We start from the raw sequence: 23,799 nt of genomic DNA on the forward strand, positions 1-23,799 counted from the left end.
TAATGTAGTGGCAATTAACATTCAAGATTGGTTAGGATAGAACTTACATTCAGCTGGTGCAATTGGCTGCTGGTCTGTTCTGTGGAAGCCCTAGCAAACCTAGAACAATATGTACAGATATCAGTCTCTACTGACAACCTGCTTGCTGAGTGAAAAGGGATGAGCAAACCCACCTGCCAGCCTTGACCTGATCACCTCCATCAGAACCATCATCAAATCTGGAACCCATGCTTTTTAGGCAGACCAGATTGTCAGTGAAATACAGTAGTGACAGACAGGACTGTACTGACTGTAGCCAATCTGTTCAAAATGCACCCATCTTGGAGCTACAATAATGAGTTCCTGTACTCTTTTTGTTTTTCTGATCTCCTTTCATGGACTAACGTCCAGTCTTCATTGTACCTTTGATTGACTCTGTGGGTAAAATTCATCAGCCAAAAATGGATCACAAATCTTCATCATCCCTACACCCCATGTTCACCACCTCTCTGCATTAAAGTAATGGACAGTCAATCCTTTAGACATCCTTTAGGGGAGTCTAAAAATGAGAAATGACCCTTTCTTCTTGTCATGAAGTATTGTCTCCTACATGAGGAAATGATATCCATGGGTTTTAAACAAAAGAAGCTGTCTGGTGGAGCCTGTTTTGTCTAAAGAACTCCCCTATCAATGAGTCCACTAACATCTCTCCTCAATGTTAGGGTATCAGTAAGGTTTTTAAGAACTATAAACTAGCCCAATTACCCAAACATCAGCGTTCACAATTGAGCTGCTGCCTTTTATACCCTTTGGAGGCAGACGTTATTTTATAGAAACCTCTGAAAATGTTTCTTTGGAAAAGTACACCAGTTGTTTTCCAATAAGAGCACATCCCAAAGTGTTTTATTCCTCTTATACTGCAGCAATCCACCAACACTAACATGTATACATTTTTTAAATTATTTTAAACACTGACACCCCATACATTTGAGTTCCATTTAATGTCCAGCCATTCCTTTACCAGCCACTCATTAAGACAAAAATGTATATAAAAGCGATATGTTTTAGAGCAAACACATTAATATAAATATAAAATATATTTTAATATATATATATATATATATATATATATATATATATATATATATATATATATATATTTAATATATATATATATATATATATATATATATATATTAATATAAAATATAAAGGGACACTACTGCCAGAGCTGCTGTTTTAGAAAATTAATCAACATCCTCTGACCAATCAGATTCAAGAATTCAACAAAGCGGCGCATTAAGAGCTAGTTAACGCATGGTCTGTCTTCCAGACAGCTGTAAATGAGGTCAAGATGATATATTGAGCTATTTAGCAACTCACGTTGTAATGATAATGCAAAGTGTGATGGAATAATAGACCAGCGAACATGACTTTGACAAATCCACCATCTTGTTTTTGAGCCATTTTCCAAGTGTTCATGGTGTCCAGATGTAAGATAGTAAAGATTTCTAAGATTTTCACATTTTTGTGAAATGAATACCCAGACATTGAATGTATTTAAATGTATTGGCCCACACTGCATAATAATAATACAAATGAATAGATCATTATCTGCTCTACATGTCACCTGCTGGAGGTGAAGCTATATATGAGCATTTTTTTCTTTCTTTGTGTTAAAGTGCTAATTTTCTCTAATTTGCAATTTTAGGACACCACTGGTTCCACTCTGCTGTTGTAGCAGATGTGCATTATGTTTTCTTCAATCTTGTCATCACCCTGTGGATGCTTAATCAGGGGTATATAATCTTGTGCTATAATAGTCCTTTCCTAAAACAGAGATAGACTCCTACTTACTCACCCATGTTAAAATGATCAGATTAGTAATGGCTGACTGGTAACTTTCTAATTGTGCATCATTTTTTAGTGGTCCACATACAGAAGTGAATAAAACCATGGGGAATTCTCCAGGAAGACTTTTTTTTTCCACTTTGAAGCCTATAACATGCCTGACATGTTCTATCCTAAAATGGCTCCTTTAAGCATCACAATCTAAAATTGGTTCAAGAGAATCCACTGCACACTCACTGCGCAAAGAGGGGTCAAAGAGCTCGGGCAAGATCACTGAAACTGTTTCAGTTTCACTTCCTCAAACAAGTGACCTACTCTGGTGTGTTTTACTTCTTTGACACTAGCGGAATACACCAGGGATTAGACAAACTGAGTTTCAGCAACTGGGATGTGCTGCGGGAGTGAAGAATTAGATTTTGCTATTTTCATAGTACAGGATTACAAGATGGAAAGCACACTTTGCATTGCGGAAGCAACCTTTACATTTATTACAGCAGAAAGTCAATCTTTGAACAAGTCTCAACTTTGTAGACTTTCCTTATTGTCCCAGTTCTCCTTCATATTGCCAGGACATCTCCTGTGCACAGCCCTCTTTAGGTCTTTCCACAGGTTTTCTGTGGGGTTGATGTACAGGCTCTGGTGGGGGCATTCCAAGATCTTTCACTTCTGAAGCTATTCCCTCATTGACTTGAATATGTACTTTGGGTCATTATTGTGTATCAAGGTGCAATTCCTTTCAACTTCAGTTTTCTGACATTGGTGAGCAGGTTTTGTGATAAATTAGCTAGATATTTAGAGCTAGCCATTATCTAGTGTAAGTAGAGCCCCTGTCCTGACTTCTGAAGAAAAGCAGCCCCCTGGTGCTCCCACCACCATGCTTTACAGTAAGCATAAAAATCATGGTTTTCAGGCTGGTTTGAGTGTTTTCCACACACAACCGTCTCTAGAGTGTGCTCAAAATGGTGCGAAAAACAAAACACATCTTCTAAGCATCAACTTTCAGGGCAAAAATACCTTGAAGAGAGAGGCCAGAGAAGAATGACCAGACACGTTTGAGTTGACAGGAAGGCTAGCGTGACTCAAATAAACACTTTTTACAACCATGTGGGCAGAAAAGCATTTCAGAAGGCACAACATGTTGAACCTTGAAGCGGATGGGCTACAATAGCATAAGACCACATCACTCCCGTCGGGCAAGAACAGGAATCTGAGGCTACATTCAGTACAGGTTTAATAAAACTGGACAGATGAAGATTGGAAAAACATCACTTGGTCTTTTTCCAAAAAGTGCATTATTAAAGGCATGTGCAATTAGGTGGTAAAGCCATTAAGACTATTGAAAAAATACTCATAGACTGTGCTAGTATTAACTGTAAACCATACACATGTGGTTTGCTACAAGCGCTAAAGATTTTGGCCTTATCCAATTAGATTGAATCTAGATTGTTCCAATACAATAAAGTAATTTCAAACATTTCTAAATTCACTAAACATTTAATAATAATCATTTCTTAACAGTCATAAATACTCACATTCAGTAAAGTGACAAATTCATTGAATCCTGCTCTGATTTCGTTAACAGCTTGCTTGTAATCATCTCTAAAAAACTAATTAGCATAGGTCTAATATTTTGCCATTTTCTGTTACCTTCGCTAATGACTTTCGGGCACATAATCCATAATTTAGTGTATTGTGTAATTTTGTGAGAAACAAGTTTGTGACACGGCTAAACACATTTAGAAGCTGAGCAAAAATAAAGCATGTTCTGCCTCCACTGATGTTTTTTAAAAGCATTCATTGGACTCAAACTATAATCCTGCTGAGCCATAGAGATTAAGGTATTTTGCATACTAATACCCTTCTGTGTAATTTTAAACATCCATAACTTTGAGATTATGTGCTGACACAGTGCACATTTTCATTCACTCTCTCCAGTTCCACGTAATTTGTCATATTTTGTCAAAAATATACTGCAAATTTGTTAGTAAAGCCTGAACATAAGGAAAGAACAGTTTATAAGAGTGTGAGATAATAATTGATAATAATAAGTGTGACAGGCAAAATCATTTGCAGTATATTTTCATAACATTTGCATATTTTAACATTAAATAGAATGAACAAAACTAATCTAAAATGTAAAAGAGTCATATTAATAATTTTCCTGGAAAATTAATATGATTAAGTCTGTTAAATTTATTCATTTGACAAAACTTAATCCAAAATGGCTGGGGGTTAATATTCTTCCTCAGGGGCCCTACAGTTTCTGTTCAGGATTTGAATTCAAAATATTCAGTCACTATTACAGGACTTTAGCCCAATCTAAATATTTATCATTTATATACGAATGTGTATTACATTAAAATCAGAGGTAAAGGTGTTATTTTAAGTATGGACGGCTTTGCCGTTACATGATTTAATCTTGTTAATATCAAGAGAGGGAAGAAAGAGAGGCTGGTGAGGAAATGACTTTATAGCTATTATAACATGATGAGGGACTAACTTGTTTTGGGAACATTCCACAACATTAAATGTAATTATAAATGGATAAAAAGTATGACGTCATTCTTTAATAAATAAAAATGTGTTAGTGTTGGCAAATTACTTAAGTCAGTACATGCTGTTATTGAAACATAATCTCCTACCTGGTAGTAACAGCATTCCACTCTTATTTTCCTATCGGCAAGCTCAGTTGTGTTTTATTCCTTTAGGAATAAGAAGCAATGCTTTTTGCATGCTTCTTGATGATAGTGTATGATGCCTTTCTTGTGATAGGGAACAGCTGAGTAGTCACTGCATTACACTTTTACAACAACTATCCTTGGCACCTGATAACATGTAATTCATCCAAGACATGAAATTTCAGCCACAACACCTTTTCAGATGTCATGTGAATATGCTTGAAGAAGAGTGCTAAGCACCATATTCTGTATACAAGTGCTAACAGATGCACACAGTTGGCTTTGGTCATAACAGCAGAGGGAGGAATGTCATGCTTCACACACATAAAACAAGGGCAATTATGCTCTGCTGCCACTCTCTTGACTCCCGGCCATGGATGGCTGTAACAGCGGCGTCAAGCTCACAATCTACAAAGCACATGCTTAGACAGTTCCACCACTCGGATGCCCTACATCTGCCTAGACCAATCTGCCCTAAATGTTCTTTGAGGAGAAAGTGTAGCTGTAGTGCATGACATGACAACCATGGAAAAACCTGGAAAAACCTCCATCTTTCTTTCACCTGGATCAGGAGCTCAGCAGAACAGGGCATGAGGGGTCTCACAGCTCCAGGGCCAGATGGCCTAAAGGTAACATAATTATTCAGCCCATTAGCCAGCCTAATTAAACACTCCATTCACACGTCCCATCGGCAGCTCACACAACCATAGTACAGTTCCTATAAGGTGTACTGTACCATTCAGGCATATTCATCTTTGTATTGTGAGACAGAGATGTTTTGAATTTACTGTAGATAAGATTATTGTTGTGAATGAAGCCGTTTTATTAAAGCGAGCTGTTCTGATTGAATCAAATTGAATCAAGTAGTGAGGTTCTTGAACCATCACTTTAGGTTTTAAAGAGCAAATTCCTTAGTCAATGCTGTTGGTGGATAAATATACAGTAAGCATTGATATTTTGCCAATGAATAAAAATTGCTGGACTTTGGGTTTGTTCACAGAGCTCTAAAGAAACACAAAATAAAGTGGTTTTTATTTTATCTATTCATTTATTATGTTTGATCTGGTATTATTCCCCTGGTTCTAGAAGTCTCTAATTTTGCACATGTTTCAGATATTGTTAGAGACACTTCATGAGTAGTGACTTCAGTGTTTGTTCCTCATGAGGGAAAAAAAAGAAGAAAACAAAAAAAAAAAAAAAAAAAAGAAAAGCTGGAACTTAGCTGTTTGAGCAGTGTCAAATGAAAATGTCAAAGAAATGCACTTTTAAGTTATCCCTGTGGACTAGTGTTCGATTCCACCTTCAGGAACAGTGAGCCCTGTTTCATCAAAAAGATTTACTTTCTCCTGGTTGTGTCTTTTCATGCTCAACATCACTTCTGAATACATTTTGTGATAAAATAGGATAGAACAAATAAATAAATAAATAAATAAATAAGTCTGAGAAAGAGAGAGAGAGAGAGACACAGACAGAGAGAGGTCAACAAAGAAATGCCACTGAAGGGCTTCAAAATGCCTCTTGGCACCATAGTGCTGTTCCGATGCCTCAGGCTTGTCTAGTGGTCTTTCAACAAGTTTAAGAGTGGAAAGCAAACTTTTTATCTAGCAAATTCTGTTTTATCTTGGCACTCTTTTTCCGTGTCTTAACTTCCTTTTTTATGACCATCAGAGGTTCAACTTGCTTAAAAATGTTGTGTACATGTTTGTGTACATTCATCTTATGTCACACGATCTTCATCTGGTCAAGATCAAGGTGGAGCCAGGGCCTATCCTGGGAACACTGGGCGTGAGATAGGAATACACCTACGAAAAGATATCAGTCCATTGCACACACAGATTTATATACTCACACCAACAGTAATCTGAACTTCAGATGGAACTGGGGATCCGGAAGCTGTGAGCTGCAGCACTGTGCCTAGGGCTGCAGGACTCAAGTCTGATCTTGAGATGTTTTGTATATTGACTTGAACTTGCTTTGGAATTATTGCCATTTGTACATGGACTTGTCTCAGTCTTGGTGTTGATCTTGCTAAACAGGCTCTTTTCTTGACCAAGAGTTTGGGAAAATAATGTTCCTGTTGTCTACTAGTGGTGACCCGATTATATGGCTACATCTATTGTCCAGAATGATTCTTCAGGCTTTTAAGTGATTCTCAAGAGAATTTGCAAATTTGGTCTGGGATATATAATATTGAAATAAAGGCTTGTCCTCAATAAGGATTTGATAGTTTTCAGTCTCTCTTAAACTTGGACTTGATCTTGACTTGAACTCAACCTTCTTAAGACTTGGTCTTGATTTGATCAGTCTTGATCTTGGACTTGTCCTGGACTTGTTAGTGGCTGTCTTGGCCCCATTGTCTGTGCTCTGTGCCTGCCCTACATATTACAATGAGATATTTATATTTAAATTTCATATTTTAACTGCTGGCCTGGCATCCCATCCAGGGTTTATTCCTGCCTTGCCCCCAGTGTTCCTGGGCTAGGCTTCAGATCCACTGCCACCCTGACCAGGATAAAGTGGTCACTGAAGATGAATGAGTAACTGAATGAATGAGCTATTTTGATGCAATTTTAAACTATTGTAAATAATTAAAAGCTGCAGAGCATTTATTAAGTGGCTCTGGTTCCCACTTCCCTGACGTTTGTGCTGCGAGTATAACTCAATACATCAATCTGAATCAGAACATTAATAATAGTTTACAGCACACACTTAAGGGGCTTACCCCAAGCGATGACGAAATCCCAGTTGGAAACTGTCACACTAATTAGATCAGCTCATAGTCCCCCGTCTTATTCAGAATATTGTCAGAATGCCAGTGATGACTTTGGAGAGTTCGTATTCCAGGCTTTAAATGACAGAAGACAGCGTGGGCTGGGGTTTTTTTGTATAATGAGCAGTGTCGCATACAGATGAGCTATGCCTCTGAAGAGGCTGCGAGAGACTGTCAAAGGAGTTTTAGGAAGATCTAATGTATTTTTTTTATAAATACATGAAGAATGACTGTGCTGTACGTATTATAAAAGAGAAAGAAAATCGAACACATTACTCTCTAATGTTTGGGGTAATGTTAATATTTTGGCACAAGTCCAATTGATATTCTTTTAATGTAAACCAGAACAAAAGCAAATACAGTTAAAATGGACCGTTTTTTTTTTTTTTTTTTAATAAAAGCCTTGCTTCTTAAAATCTGACTTCACTCTGTCATACTGGTAAGTCACTAAGAACTTCGGGTCCCTGGAGGATAAGTGGTTAGGCCACAGCACTCTCACCTCTGTGGCATGGGTTCAATTTCCCAGCCAGGGAACCAACCCCAGCCACTGTGGTTGCGTGCAACAGTGCGCTCTCAGTGTTGGTCCCAAGCCCGCATAAAATTGGGGAGGGTTGCATCAGGAAGGGCATCCGACATAAAAACTGTGCCAAATCAAATACGTGGACCAATGATCCACTGGGGTGACCCCTAACAGGAGCAGCCAAAAGAGGAACAACAACAACAAGTGACACTTAGACCTTTAGTGTAAGATGATATTTGCATGCTTAAAGTTTCCTTTAAAGGGCAAACAAGCTTTTCTGTAATGTAAGCATGCTCACTGAGGTCATTCACAACACACTAAGCACCACTTTATGGGAATACGTCTAAAGGCAACACATCTTATGTGTTTTTATAAGATATAATGCTATTTACAAATGTGATACAAATGTCCAGATGAAGGAAAATCTGGTAATATTGTTGGTAATGTAAACATTTTTAAAATGTGTTATACCACAATACTGTTGAATTCAATCAGTTTGGTCAGTAATTGTTGCATAATTTGACAGTAGAGAGCATGCTGTTTCATTAATTAATAAATTAAAAATTGTAATCATTGGCAAATTGCTGTGGTATAAGGGAAAATAAAACACTTCACGATATGTTGTTATAGAAAAATAATCAACTCAGAGGTGGTAAGAGTAATTCAACTGAGCTGAATTTGTGCAAAAACTCATAATGCGAGTGTCATTGTACTGCACAAACGTTATAACTAATAATGACATGTCCATAAAAAGATGTAATATTTATTAACAATTAAAGAAATATTATGAATAATTAAAACATCATCACTGAGTGCTTCAAGTAAAACAAATGTTTGATTATTTCTTGTTATGAGTAAATTGCAAGACACTATTAATTTTATTTCTGTAATGTAATATGGAAACACTGATTAACTGGATATTCATAAAAAAAAAAAAAACATTATTGTAGTTTGAAAAAAAACAAACAACATGCAGAAACATTATTACAGAGCCCCTAAGGGGACATGGTGATGGAAAAATATATGAGATGGGAGGAAATTTCTATTTCAATGCTTTTGAGTTAGCTCACAAAACTTTTGCATTCCCCCGATAATCTTTGTATTCGATCGCAAAAGTCAAAATTGCAAACTTTGTGTTCTCTTGCAATTTTTTTGCATTCTCACACAAAGAGAATGCAGATATATTTGTGAGAGAATGCAAAAAAAAATTGCAAGAGAACACAAAGTTTCCTGGGGGGGAACGCAAAAGTTTTGCGAGTAAAAGCAAAGTTTCTCGGGTGAACACAAAAGCATTGAAATAGAATTTCTTTCCATCACCATGCCCCCTTAGGGACTCCATACATTATTGCACTTTAATGTCAAAATAAAAAAGGCACATTGCAAAAAGTTCTAGGTTTTTTGTTTAGAAACATCCAAAAATGACAAGACCACACGAGCACAGTAGAAAGTGTTACTGAAAAATTTTGCATGAATTGCAATTTTGACTCAAAGCTCAAGGGGTAAAAAAAAAAAAGCCAAACTACTAGAACAACAGTTTTAAGCTTCACTTTAAACTTCTTGATCTAAATATTTGAACTAGAGAAGCAGCTTGAACGTGGCTATAATAACATGCCATACTACAATATCTTAATGGTTCAGTCGACAGTATTTATTCAAAATATCTGGCAGGAGGTACGTGAAAGTACACATAGAGGCGATTACTGTCAGCATCTCCTTATCAAGCCTATTAGCCTCCCCAATGTTCATGCCTCACATAATCCCAGCACGTTATGTTTAATATGGAGCATTAAGACATCAAACAGATATACAATTTAGTTGTCTCTATTAGCCTGGCTGGCTTAATCTTAGCACAGTGAGCCATGTTAGAGCAACATCAAGGCATAGATGGCAATTGCTAAACCATAGCAGTTACAATATGCTGGAAAGCAGTGCATAGAGATAAAAACACACAAATTTGTCCTCAGAGTAAAGGAAGATCTAAATTCTTACTGGGATAGAATGTGACATAAATAGTAAGTGCTGCTGGCATGTGAGGTTATATGAGGTGCTCAAGGATTTGCACGGTCTGTTCATGGCAGGTTTCCAGAACCACTGTGGAAATATAGCTTTGCACCTTCAACAGTGATAAGTTAAAAATAATAAAATCCATCTAAAAAAAAATCTGGAAGAAATTCAGTGTACATTTATATGGTATAAGGTGTATAGGGAAAATAAACAATTAAGCAAAATATCAAAAGAATGACCTTTAATTAATTTATTGGGGAATTGTTGTACAGTATTGATTTCTCTCTCTTTCTCTCTTTGCTTATATCACCTCCTGGGGCATACATTATTCACTAAAATTACATTTTGTTCAAAGGCGCTTTTCATCTTTTATTTATTAAGTATGATGTGCTATATAAACAAAAGAAAGAGAATTATGCTTAGATAAACTACTGCAGTTTTTATACTGCAGGGTTTTCTTGTGCAGTGCCTTCTTTTATTTCCAAGTTGTTTTTTTTTTTTGTTTTTTTGCTCAAAAATCAAAGCATTTTGTGAAAATGCTTTCAGTTTATCCTGACTGATGACACTGAACCAATGTAAGATGATCCGTGCATACACAGTTTCCTTTAAGAAAAAAGCAAGTAAGCCAGCTTGGTAATGAAAGTGTGCTTAGTGAGATGAACCAATGTTGCACAGCACACTGAATACCACATATCTATCTATCTATCTATCTATCTATCTATCTATCTATCTATAGATTGCTCAGACCTGTGTGGTTTATATTAATGTGCTTGTTCTAATACATTATCATTTCCATAGTAACACAATGACCTGTATGGCACACACTCCACATACTGTAAATGGAAAAATTGGATGAGGTCTCCAGGGAAATCTTTTCCTTTAAGTTTTCAACAAGGGAAAGTGTTCAGGAAGGAGAGCTTTGAGGTTTTTCGGTAAAATTTGGTAAAGTTGTGTTTTTTTTTTTTCCCCAACTAACCTCATGAGAGAGGGGGAAAAGTCTGGTGAGGGAATAGCTGCTATAGTTGTTTTGTAGACATTCCACAATGCTAAATGTAAATATAAACATATAAAAAGTATGCCATGCCATTCTTTAATTAATAAAAATCAATAATTGTTTTCAATATCTGGTATAAGAGGAATAAAACACTTTGGAATGTGTATTTATAGGAAAATAATCAAATCTTTCGGTGGTAACAGTAACTCCGATTTGCTTTGGGCAATATCACATCTCATTCTTTGATAATTTAACAGAATACCCTACTGTGTTTTATTCCTTATGGGGCAAGTTAGGCATTTTGGCTATTGGCTATTGGCTCTTGGCTATTCCCTGTTTTTTTGAACTTGGGAATTTGTTTGAGCTTGGGAATTGGAGAAATTGCACAAATGGCATAGGTAGCAATAGCATATATAAGGGGAGCATGTGCTGCCTAGTATCCTCCCCTGTGCTTTCACCTGATTTCCTGTCTGCACCTCAGTATTGTGGTCCATTATCCAAGGCATTCTCTGAGTTGAGCTTCCACGATTTTGTTATCATAGGTAGGCCTGAGGTATGTATGCAACATCCCTTTCTGTCCATGCCGTGTGATAGATTGTGTCACTGATTTCTTATTTGGTGTCACAGGTGATAACCGGTGTAGTGGCTGCTTCTTGGCGTGAGTGCTGTGCACTGATCATGCTTCACTTGCTGTCCCGGTATGTATTTGTGATGCACCGCTGCAATATTTCCAAACCGATGCAGTTCTGGTGTTTAATGGTATTTTATTGGCTTGTTTGCAGGTATTTTAGCCTGGATGCTTTATTGGCTGGCGTCCTGACTCTTTGTGTTCGAAGTTTTCTGCACTCTGACAGCTGCTGTTTTGCTTCTTCTGGGGTCCCAATAGAGGTCTTGATTACTTTCCAGGTGTTGCCCTGGAAGTCATCGGAGCAATGAATGAATTCGGGGTTGGGTTGTTTTCTTTGAGTTAGGGAATGTTTTGTTCAGGAAATACATTGAAGATTTGTGGGGGGTTTTTAATACATAGTATTTATCATTTTCTTTTGTGTGTTTAAGTATTAATTTATTCTTTTTTTTGTATTTTTTATCTTTTTGTTTTGGAGTGTTTGTGTCGAACCCCACGCTGGTTAGTATAATTAATGTAGTATGTATGGATGTAGTGTACTTTTGTTTGTTTTATTATTTTTTCTCTCTCAACTAGTTTCTGTCCTGTGATTATTCTCACTTACATTGTATTTTTGTTTACCCTGCTTAAAGCAGTATGGTGCGGTAATGTTGTGGCCTGCTTCCTTTTTCCTCTCGGAGGTTATCTCTAACTTGCAGTTGAGCTCCCTAGTGTGGCATCGAGTTCCCCTAATAGTAACATTTGGTTGTCTTGAGTGTTGTGCTAAATGACTTCTGATTCGGTTTGTTGTGCCTGCATGTAACTTTTTGGTGCATTTTTTGTGATAAGCCCCTACATAGTCCCGTAGGCCTCAGCTCTCTCCTGCATCGGGTTGGGTGAGTTTATTTGTTTCTTTTTTTGTGTGTGTTTTGCTTGCCATTGATTCTCCTTTTTCTTTTTTTTCTTTTTTTTTGGTAATTGTTTGTGCCTCTGCAGCTGGATGCTTATTTACTTGGTTGTGTTTCATTTATTTTCTCATATTCTTGCCTTTTTTTTTTTGTTTGTATTTTCTCATTTCCTTTTTATTTTTTTGTTTGTCATATTTTACTCACGGCTCGATCCTGAGTGTCTTTTTAGCAGATATTGCCCTGGGTGAAATTCCCAGGGTGGCGTAGTCTCCCTTTTGGTTGTAGTCATACCTTTAGGGCTCAGTAACAATATTTCCCTTACACCACATTTAAATACCATATCATAAATCAGTATTGGTATTTTAAGGACATGCACATTCTGTGGATTTATGAGACCTATTTGTAATATCTGAATGCAGTTTGCCCTTACACGCCTTCCCTGCTATTGTGTGCATCGTCCTTTGTGCCCTCCATGTTTTCTGCGGTTACTGATATTATAATCCCCAAGAAAAAGCCCAGGCTGCTCAATAGAAGTTCAAGATAGCAATTAAGTAATGAGTTTGATAGACTTTGCCCCTCTCCTTTGTCTCTCCTCCAAGTTCACAGTGACCTATTTAACTTTGCTTCACACAGCCTGCAACTTGGCTCATATACATGAGGGAGTGTGTCAATAGGGCTCATTAATACATTCATTAATGTCAGGAAAATCTAATTTGGAAAGCTGAATTATTTAAAATCCCACAGACACCTGCTGCACCCAGGTAGCTCTCAATCCACTCGATTATATGTTCATCTCTTTCTCAGAAGAGTGAAAATCTGCCAGCTGGGAATGAAATGCTGGCATGAAGTCCTACATGGTTTGTTCATGTGGCGGTGTACGTAAAAGCCTGTGTGATTCACATAACTTACCAATATTCATATTGTTGATCATTGTTGTATTGTACTATAAATATAGTGACTGTCCCATAGTTACTACTACTGTATTTCTATGCTGCCATAGCTGCCGCCCTTATCCAGAGTGACTTACAGAAATGATTTGCTGTTGCTAGTCCAAATAGGGCCAGGGTCTAAGAATACTCACAAGCTTAAACCATGTTAGGACAACAACAACAAAAAAAATAGTACAAGCCACTGCCACTAGGCATTATGTTTTTGGGCTGTCCGTCCAAGATTCTCATTAGCTCAATATCTCAAGTGGTTGAATGTTCATAGGATTTATATGGAATTTTCATTATAACCAGCAGATGAACTGATTAGATTTTAGAATTAATCCAATCAGGGTCAAGGTCACAGCAAGGTCAACTGCCTGAAATAGTTTTTCATCAATGGCTTCCTTCCTGTTTATCTCTACTTTAAGGATATTTGAGGCATTAAAAATTAGCAACAAGAAGGACTAGACTTGTTGGCTGAGAAAGCTTCCCCCTTGACACCATTGGCATCAAGTTCTACTTGTTTACATTATTCGAGTTGAATTAATTGTTTGGTGAGAGGTAGGCATTCAATCAGCCAGCAACTCAGCTGTTCAGACAGCCAGTGCAGAGAAGAGCCTTGATGCATGTCTTCCTTATATCTTGAGGGATGGTGAGTCATGTTGAGTCATGCTAGAAACTTGAAGGAAATGTGGTGTAGAGCAGGGTTGGAAAAGTGCCTTTAGGTAGGTGAGGGTCCATTTTTGTCTTTGTAGGCAAGGAACAAAGCTTTAAATCTGATAAGGATAGTTACAGGAAGCCTGTGAAGGGAAAGCCACAATAGGGCGAACTTTGGGAGTTTAGTAGACCTGATGAGGGTCAGTGGAAACCCTCAGGATTGAGTTGCAGTAATACAATCTCGAGATGACAAAGGACTGAAAAAGCACCTCCATGGAAAGAAATGGCCTCTTGTTGTAAACAAGACATGTACATGACTGTGTCAGGTTAGCATTATGAGGAGAGAAGGATAGTTGGTTGTCCAGACCTACACCAAGGTTGCCGTAATCAGAGAGTTCTCCAGGGTCTTCTGTTCATACCTCATTTAATTTACTATGCCACATGGCAGACAATCCACATTATGCCACATGGCAGACAATCCACATTAGATTTCCCCAGCAAGAGAAGATAGCATCATGCAAAACATTCTCCATGTATGAATCAGTGCTACTTTACATAGAACTTTCCTCTCCTCTTCATCCCAACAACCCTTTGATGATTCACCTAATAAACTTCTTAATGGACTATTTAGTGGTAGACTGTCTCAGCAACCCATTCATTGCCCAAACAGGCCATCTTCATTAGCAGCACAAAGCTAAGCTGCCCCAGACATGTTGTCAGACAATGCTGTACAGCTTAATTGGAGTCTGGCGTATCATTACATTCGACAGCCACTGCCCTGGCAGGATTAATTGGGAGTCGACATAAAACATTTGAGCCCTTGGCACTTGCTGAGTTAACCTGCATGTTTTGTTCATTACTTAGGAAGAAAGGTCCTATTGACCCAGGCCATCTCTTTTGATATTACAGCAATACAAGTTTAAATATAATTACTGAGTACCAAATTGATATGGCAATATAAATATATTAATATTTATGGAAAAGGGCACCCAAATGCCCTTCATGTGCTCAGGGCAGGTGGGAGTGTAAATAAGAGAAGGAGGATGTGAAAAGAAATTAACCTTTATTTTACTTTTTTTTCCAGCCAGAGTGACCAGATCATAATATGTGAATTATAGTGAATTTTATATATGTATATATAAAGCCTGTGCTTCCTCATAGCTCAGCATCACATCTTTTCAAATTTTTTCACGTCTTTCATGTTGCAGTTGAACACATAGAGGAATCTGCCCTCTTCTGCATACATGAGCTCACAGACACCCACGATTTGGTTAGTGTCACTATGACTGACAGGGGAGACAGTAATGTTATTCCACACCCCAGAGAGCATAGCCAATTTTTTGATCTCTTGGACCCCCAGTTGTTGATAGCTGTGGCATTGTTGGGATTGTCCTTTTGACATGATTATAACAAAAAGAGTTAACCTTTATTAGAATGCCAAAAGCGTGTCAGGAATGGTCTCTGAGCTCTGACATGACATTGCGCCCACCCATACTGTGAAAGGCAGCATGCTACAACTCTGTACCCCTTGCCAGCCTGAACACTTTGCTCCATTTAAGGGCCTGTGCTGTTTTTGTGAACTTTTCTTCTTGACCCCCTGCAGCTAAATGAGTGTCAGTGCGGTCGGATTGCAGCGACATTGCTTGACAGGGTTGTGCTCTTCAAGTCACTTTAATTATAGCACGGCAACAGTGCCGCCCACTTTCTGAGATGATAAATGATGGATTACAAGTGTGAACTAGAACTTGTGAATCATCCAAAACTGAGACGAGTGCAAATTAGATGGCATGACTCTGTATCAGTTACTATGGGTTCTATGCTGAAAAGTTGTATGAACAGTTGTAATTACCATAACATCTTCTGGATAAAAGAGCCATGGCAACTATAAAGGTTAGAAAAAGGTCACAAAAATCACAAACAAAATGAAAGTCTTTTAATCATTTGTATACGGCAACATTGTAGTAAATTTTACTTACCATGAAATGAAAGCAGGATACACCCATCACTGCGTTTACCCTCATCATTACATTACACAACATTTCTCAGGCAAATCACCAGGCTTGGGTAATTCCACTTAGTTCTTATACAGCTGCATCTATCTGCATCTATCTGCTACTTTTGATATGGTGATGCATCAGATTCTCCTGTGTGCATTTTTTTTTTCTGCTCTGCATTTTGGGCTGTCAGCTCTGTGTGCACTGTTGCTCTTGTTGGAGGAGGATGAGTTCACACTGCTGTGGTCCCTCGGCTCTTGGCTTACTCACTTTTCACGCATGGCTGTCCAACCCTTGGCTCTGTGATGTGTCTGCAGTGCCTCAGTGCAATCCTCTTCACAACTCTGGAGCTCCACAATATGGCTTTTGCTCCACAATATGTCTGTTTACAGACATGAGCTTCCACGCTGAGCGCTCTCAGTTCCAGAATCACTGATTTCAGCTGATCTGCCAGGTTGTTCACATGAATGCATTTTAAGAATTGGTATGTCCTTAAATAGTGTACACTATGATACAGTTTGTCGTTTGTAGTTTGTAGCCTGGCTGTTAATTGAAGTGCAGTTTGACGCATTCTTTGCTGTTCTTTATCAGTATTTAACTGCACTAATAAAGCTTAAAAATAGCAATGCTCTGAGCCTGTTTGACCCATTTCATGCATGGAGACACACTCAGAGCCTGAATGTTTTTAAGAAATGTATTAGATATAAATCACATCTAAACCTCTCCAATGTTATATACACCATTATCCTGATTTTTATTATTCCTCCCAATCCAACATGGCTGACAGTAATAAATGCGTCAGCATTTCTCTCTAAACTACACAAAAAAAAAAAAAAAAATCCTGTCAGATTGTAACTTTTTTTTAAATTACATCATATTATTTCTGAAATGTTGGTGAATAAATTTACACATTGCATGTAATGTTTTAAAAGTCATTTATTTTTGTATTTGATGCCTGCTGACTTTTAGTGTAAGTGATTTTAATTAATTTGAATTTGCGTACCATTTTGATCAATAAGCCATCTAAAAATCCTGATTTATTTAATAATTATTTATAGAGGGGTTAACTATAGAAAAGACAAATAGTTGACTAGGGTTTTTTTTCTTCTACTTTTTGAAATTTATGTTTTGAATTATTTCAAGTCAATCGTTCCCATTGTGGGTCAATCGTTGATGAGTAAAAATTGGTTATGTTGAAACGGCATTTGTATGGTTGCTGAATTATGGGCCAAGTACTGGGTGTATTTCATTCATTCATTCAATCCTTCAGTTGTAGTCTAATTCCAACACCTCCTACCACCCACACCATTATTTATCCATTCTAGCCCTCTTTTGCCTCACTTGACAAACCAGTCTGGGCCAGTCTTGGGCCATTATTTGCCATTCTTTGCTGGGGCACAAGAAGAGACATGGCCAACAAAAAAGGATGAATGCTGGCTGATATTCTGCACAATTGTGTTACGTGACCCTAATATGGCAAACAAGCTTGGGGATATTCTCATTCTTTGTGCTATCTGAGTCAAAAAGTAGTCAGTACCAGGCCAGAAAAGACCTTGCTATGTGAGTATATTGTCCAAATGCTTTGGAGGGAAAAATTACTACCAAGTAAATAAGTGCAAATGTAAATACGGCCATATCAAAAATTACACATTATACTACAGCATGCTATTGATAATAAATTAATAAAGAGTGCAATGTAGACAGAATAATGTATTTCAGGTTAATCTGCAGTCAAATGGATTCTGAAAAAGAAAACCTTTCCAACCCTGAAATTATGCTAAGCACTTCTTCATCCTGTTATTTCAGCTCATAATTTTGCTGAATTTTTCTGCTTGTCAGCCGGATGACTCATGCCTCTGCAGCTCACACTTCTTTTGTATTCTGAGTATTGTGCAGCTCTTTGACATGATAGCAGATAAATCAAATACAGACAGCCTTCAAGATGACCTGAACTGGCCGGGGCAACTTCATCTACTGCTGATCTGATCATAAAGTGAAATGTTAATGCAATTTGGAAGGCCAAATAAATTTGGCTGTCTATGATAGGGTTTTTGGACAACATAAATAAGCTGAAGGACACAAGGTAGTGTGTTTCATTCAAATGAGTCGACTTTATAAAGGGATTGATAGTTTTTTTTTTCTTACAGCATGTGCTTTATAGTTTCTCAATTAAAAAATGTACCTTTCCAAACAAATATTTTAAATGATTTCACATGATTTACAAATTACATACAGCATGTTTGCAAGAAACATCAGACAAAACACTGAAAATCAAGTGTCCGTCTTTTTAAAGTGCTTTTAAAGTGCATCGTTTTATGTGCTATTTTCCAAGCACAATAAATTAAACTCTCTGTAAACTTCACAGCTCCAGTTTTCAATTCTGAGCTTGGGTTACAATCTGTGTGGAGTTGTGCTCCCCATGTCTGCATGGGTTTCCTCTGGGTTCTCTGGTTTCCTCCCAATGACATGCCAGTAGGTGAACTGGCTATGCTAAAAATTATATAATTATTAGATAATTAATTAATAACTAGATCATTATATCTAGATAATTATATAAGCAATGAGTTTTGTGTAAAATATTTTGTGTGTCACATCCACTGTTTATTTTCTCTTGTTGTTTCAGCAGTTCAAATAACCAGAACACAGAACCAGAACTAGAACTCAGTGGTACAGCCCTCACCTTCGGTTCAGCTTAACAGCTCACATAAAAAAAAAAAAATGCTACCTGCAGCCATAAATACAGAATGTTTGGTTCATTTCCTGCAGATGTGTCGATTCCGGAGTGAGTTGCTTTCTCTTTGCAATCAAACCATGCTAGAACATGATTGGAACTGGACCAAGACCATCTGTTCCAGTCTGCACCCACTTGCTCTGTTTTCACCTGACTAAACTAACCACCACATCAAGAGGAAAATGCACCAGAGTTCAATTAAACCTGTGTTATGTGCACACACATGTCTTATGCTGTTTGTGTACCTGTTTGGTGGTACCGGATGCACAGACTGGCAAATCAGAGTATGCTGCCGTGTATATCCCTTTGTATCAGCGCCTCAGAAGAATGCTGTATGTCCTCTCCACTTTGCATGGAGAAGAAGCTTCATGTTTAAGACTGGACATGTTGAGAGGGCGCGTGGTGGGAAAGAAGAAGAAAAAGGAAGAGGAAGAGGAATAAAGGGATCCTACAGTGACCCATGCTGAGCAGACAACCCACCATGCTGATACCAGAGCCAAGCAATTTAGCTGATATACTGTGCAGAGGCATACTTTAAAGCATTTAATGTACGATCTGTTTGTGTGTTACTTGCAAGACATACTGCTAACTAAATAACACCTCTCCTTACACTTCACAAGCTGCTGGAGAGGGAAGCAGGGAAGCATCTACACATGTAAGTGATATATTTACAGTGTCAACAGGTAAGGGGTCACCCCCTGTTACCTTATCTGTGCCACTCCATGTATTTTTGGTACGTACAGGACGTATGGTGTAGTTTAGGTTCTCTTTTGTTATCATTTTGAGTTTTTTAGGATTAGAGTTTAACCTCTGAAGTAAGGATTATTTATTTATTAATTTATTTTTGATTATTTCATTCCTTTACCGCTGCCTGTGTCCATCAATTCACTGTAAATAGTACCATTTTTTTGTATACCTTGTATCACTTGTATATTTTATATCTACAGAAACAGTGAACAGCATTGTATATACAGAATACTGTCTGTGTCTGTTGGCTACTGATCTCATTCTTCTTCCCTCTACTTACCACCATATATTATTGATTCCTAAGGTACCCTAGACCTTACCTGGTGGGTGTAACAACTGACTAACAGCTACATGTTAATGTCAGCTGGGTTTGTAAAGCACACAGCATGAGAAATGTATTCAGCCAACTTGTTCACCTTTGATGGGGCTGGAGCCTGAACAAATAATGGAAGGTCATTGAGAAAGCAGGTGCAAGAGAAAGCATTGAGATGGAAGAGGTTGAAAGAGATGGCTAAAGATCAAGAGGACAGGAAGTAGGAAGAGGACAGCAGAGAAAAGGAGAAGAGGAAGAAGAGAGTGGAAGGGAGGAAGGAAGGATCAAATTAGATGGCCATGTCTTCAACCATGGACTCACCCGGAGCTATGCTGGAAATAAACAATACTGTCATGAAACCATACAATACAGCAAGACACCTCATTCTTCTGACCTCAATCACTGGCATTATAGTTAAACAAGAACAAGACAAGGAATAACTGACTCGATATAGATTGTAGTGGTTTGGTAAAATATCCATTTCCACCATTTAGCACTGCTGCAAGTGAATTGAAACACATCCACACTTCCTAATAGTGTTTCTTCCACCATATTCTCCCTTTCTGAATCCTGTTGAAGAGTTCATCTCATCCTGGAGATTGAAAGTAGAAAAAATCCAGCTATATGATAGAGTAGGACTTCTACAGGGCATTGAGAAAGCCTGTAGAGAAATTGAGGCAAATGTAAAACATGTATTTAACCCTCAGTATATAGTAAGTACTTTAAACACAGTGTAACATAGAGTCAAAAATTTCTCCTCCGCTTCCAAGTGATGAGTTTTGCTTTAGGTTCTCTTGTGTGCTTTTTAAAAATTATTGTGCCTTTATTCCTGTTCTAGTCCTGTCTCCACCCCTGTCCAGTCATTATTCTGATTTTACTCACCTACTTGTTTCATGAATATCTTGCCTTATTATATCCTCTGGGTGTAATTATTCTTTGTAAAGTCTTTTCAAATGCACCGTGTATTTCTGAGCCTTATTTTCAGTGCTCTTGTTTTTCTTGGTTTTGACCTGAGTCTGTTTATTTGACCTATGAGTACAGATATGTCCATGATTACCTCATTAGCCTGTACTCTGACCCCCGATTGGACTCCTGCCAATGATTCCTGGAATGACCATAAGTAAGAATACGCTGATTTAACACACTTGTTTCCTGCCTCACCATCTGTATGTTATAGTAATATAATAATAATTGTGTGAGTCCACAACTGGGGTGCCATTTATCCCTGTTAACTCAATTTTTTTTCAACATTGACTCTAAGAAAATATGCATTTAACCATTCATAAAATGTTAGCTCATCTCAGGCTACAATCTCATTGCTTCTTTGCTGACAATGGGTCCATTTTGCTCTTAAATGATTAACAGGGTTGAAAATAACAGGATTGAGTTTTTTTCAACTAGAATTAGCAAATTCACAAACTGCGGTTAATTAGAATCCATGCTAATGGCTTGAGGACAGGGTTGTACAGGTAGATAAGGTAATCTATTTTAATAATTTGCTTTTATTTAATTATTCACTTTCAATCTAGAATTTGAGAAACAGAGTTATTCTTTGAAAGAGACCTCATCATTTAAAATCACATCATTAAAAATAAAGAAAGAGCCCAGAGAACTTTTCTTCTCTCACTAATTTAAGAAAATGTTGATGATGCATATTCCTGTTGAAAATGTGACTTGTGGAATATTCTACATTCTATATACGGGTAAATATCTTCAAATAACAGTGTTGAGTGAATCCTGTTAGACTAAAATGTACATTTTTTTTAATCTATAATGGATGACTCATGGAAAATGAAGTTTCAAACATGAGAAGTTAAAATGACTCACACATTAATGCAAAAATAATAAAAATGTAAAAGTATTTTAATGATTAAATTAGTTGGTGAGGTGTGTTAAATCAGTTATTTAAATGAAACATGCAAGTAGGTTGTTGTGAAGGATGTATAAAATGTCTTTATCTTTATTTTACATACTGTACATATTTGTAACTATAAAATCAGTGGCAGCCCAACTGTGGAATGACGCAACTCTCGGGCCTCACAGAATTTATGAATTGGGTTAAAACAAAATTAACCTCACACTAATAAATGTTTCTTGTTCCTTAAAATGTTTTGTTCATTTCCTTTTAGTCTGATAAGTGTTATGCAAACTATTAAATTCTAAATGTGCCAAAGGCATTTAAGGAACTGTAAAATACAACCATTTTCTTTGGCAAAAAGCATCACATTCACATATTCTAATGAAAAACAAAATCAATTGATATCAGTTGAGTAAAAAAAAAAAAAAAAAGCTAGCAAAACTGATGAGAAAGAATGTATGAGAATGACTTTTGTAGACATATCACATTAGAATGTTCACATTCTTAGAATAGACAGGAGACGGTTGATCTACAGAAATTAATGTCTCTGCTGAGACCAGACCGGTGTTGTTATGACAACCTATAGTAGCTCTGAAAAAATGACCAGAGATTTTCAGAGAGTAAAAAATGAAATATAAGAAGCCAAAACTGCGACACAATGCATAATGATGTGTCTGTGAATTCAGTTATTATTTGTAACTGGGGAGCAATGGTCTGGAAATAATCTCAGTCGCAGCCCGATATGGTGCTCAGGACATCACTGTATCTGCTTTCAACTTTTTTTTTTTTTTTTTTTTTTTTAAAAGAATATGACTTTAAAGGCAATATATACTATATAAAGAGTCTGCCAAAAGTATGCAGAGAGAAGACCACAAATAGTCGCCTCTGAAAGTTTTGGAATGGCAAGGCCAATTCTATTGTTTTTACTATAAACAGAAAACATTTGGGTTTGAGATCAGTAGATGAATATGAGATGTATTTCAGCTTTCATTTCCTGATTTTTACTTCTAAATGCATTAAACAACTTAGAACATGGCACTTTTTCTTTAAACCTACCCATTTACCAAGTGATCAAAAATGTCGTGCCAAGTTGTTTAACACATCTAGTTGTAAATATCAGAAAATGCTGGAAAGCTGTAAAAGGAATCAGGAAATCTGATAATCAGGAAAGCTGATATTCTGATCTACTGTCTCACATTCATATTTTGATCTCATAGCCAAATATCTTCAGTGTATTGCAAAACAGAATTGGCTTTGCTGTTTCAATGCCTTTGAAGGGGACTATATGTGCTTGAACATCCCATTCCAGATTAAGTCCCCCTATCCTCCACTCTTCTGGGAAGGCTTTCCACTAGATTTTAGAGCGTGGCTGTGGGAATTACTGCCCATTCAGCCACAAAAGCATTACGCTCAGTCACTGATGTTGCCTCGTGCACAGTCTAAATTCCAATTCTTTCCAAGGTTGTTCAGTGGGGTTGAGGTCAGGGCTCTGTGCAGGACACTTGAGTTCTTCCACACCACCCTTGGCAAAGCTTGCTTTGTACACAGGGGCATTGTCATGCTGGAACAGGTTTGGGCTATGCTCAAATTCCAGTGAAGGTAAAGCTTAAATCTACAGCCTAAAAATACATTCTAGACAATTGAGTGCTTTCAACTTTGTGGCAACTTTTTGGGGGAAGGCTGACATATGGGTGTGATGGTCAGGTGTCTACATACTTTGGGCCAATAGTGTAACATTGACCATATATGTATTAAAGAATTTGGCTGTGAATACTTTTGAATACATTAGAATATTTTTAATATAAGAGATTATCACACCTAGCCAAAAAGACACACTAGACTGAATATATTGTATATTTCATTATCTTAAAGACATTTTGATAAAGGCTTATGATTGAAATGAGTTTCTAAGACAAATGGAAATAGTGAAGATAATATCTATGTGTGCTTTTTTTTTCTGAATCTAAATGTATTTTAATACGCAGTTTTTACCCAACAAGTAATTTTCATTTAAACGCACCATCATTACTAATCATTATAAATTGCTTATTTTCTCAGAAATTTTGTTTTTCCAATAGAGTCCTGCCTGAGGTTTTCCTTTTGTGCCAAATAGACATGTCTGGCATGCAACAACTTCGATCAGCCTGATCGAAATTGTCACATGCTTCTCTTACTGTGTGTGGTGTGTCAGTGAGGGAGTGACAGAGGTGCAGCAGGATATTGAGCTTGTACTGCTGCTTAACTGCAGGGAGCCTTGGCCTC

Source organism: Pangasianodon hypophthalmus, chromosome 7 (assembly GCF_027358585.1).
Source record: "Pangasianodon hypophthalmus isolate fPanHyp1 chromosome 7, fPanHyp1.pri, whole genome shotgun sequence".
Classification (NCBI taxonomy): Eukaryota; Metazoa; Chordata; class Actinopteri; order Siluriformes; family Pangasiidae; genus Pangasianodon; species Pangasianodon hypophthalmus.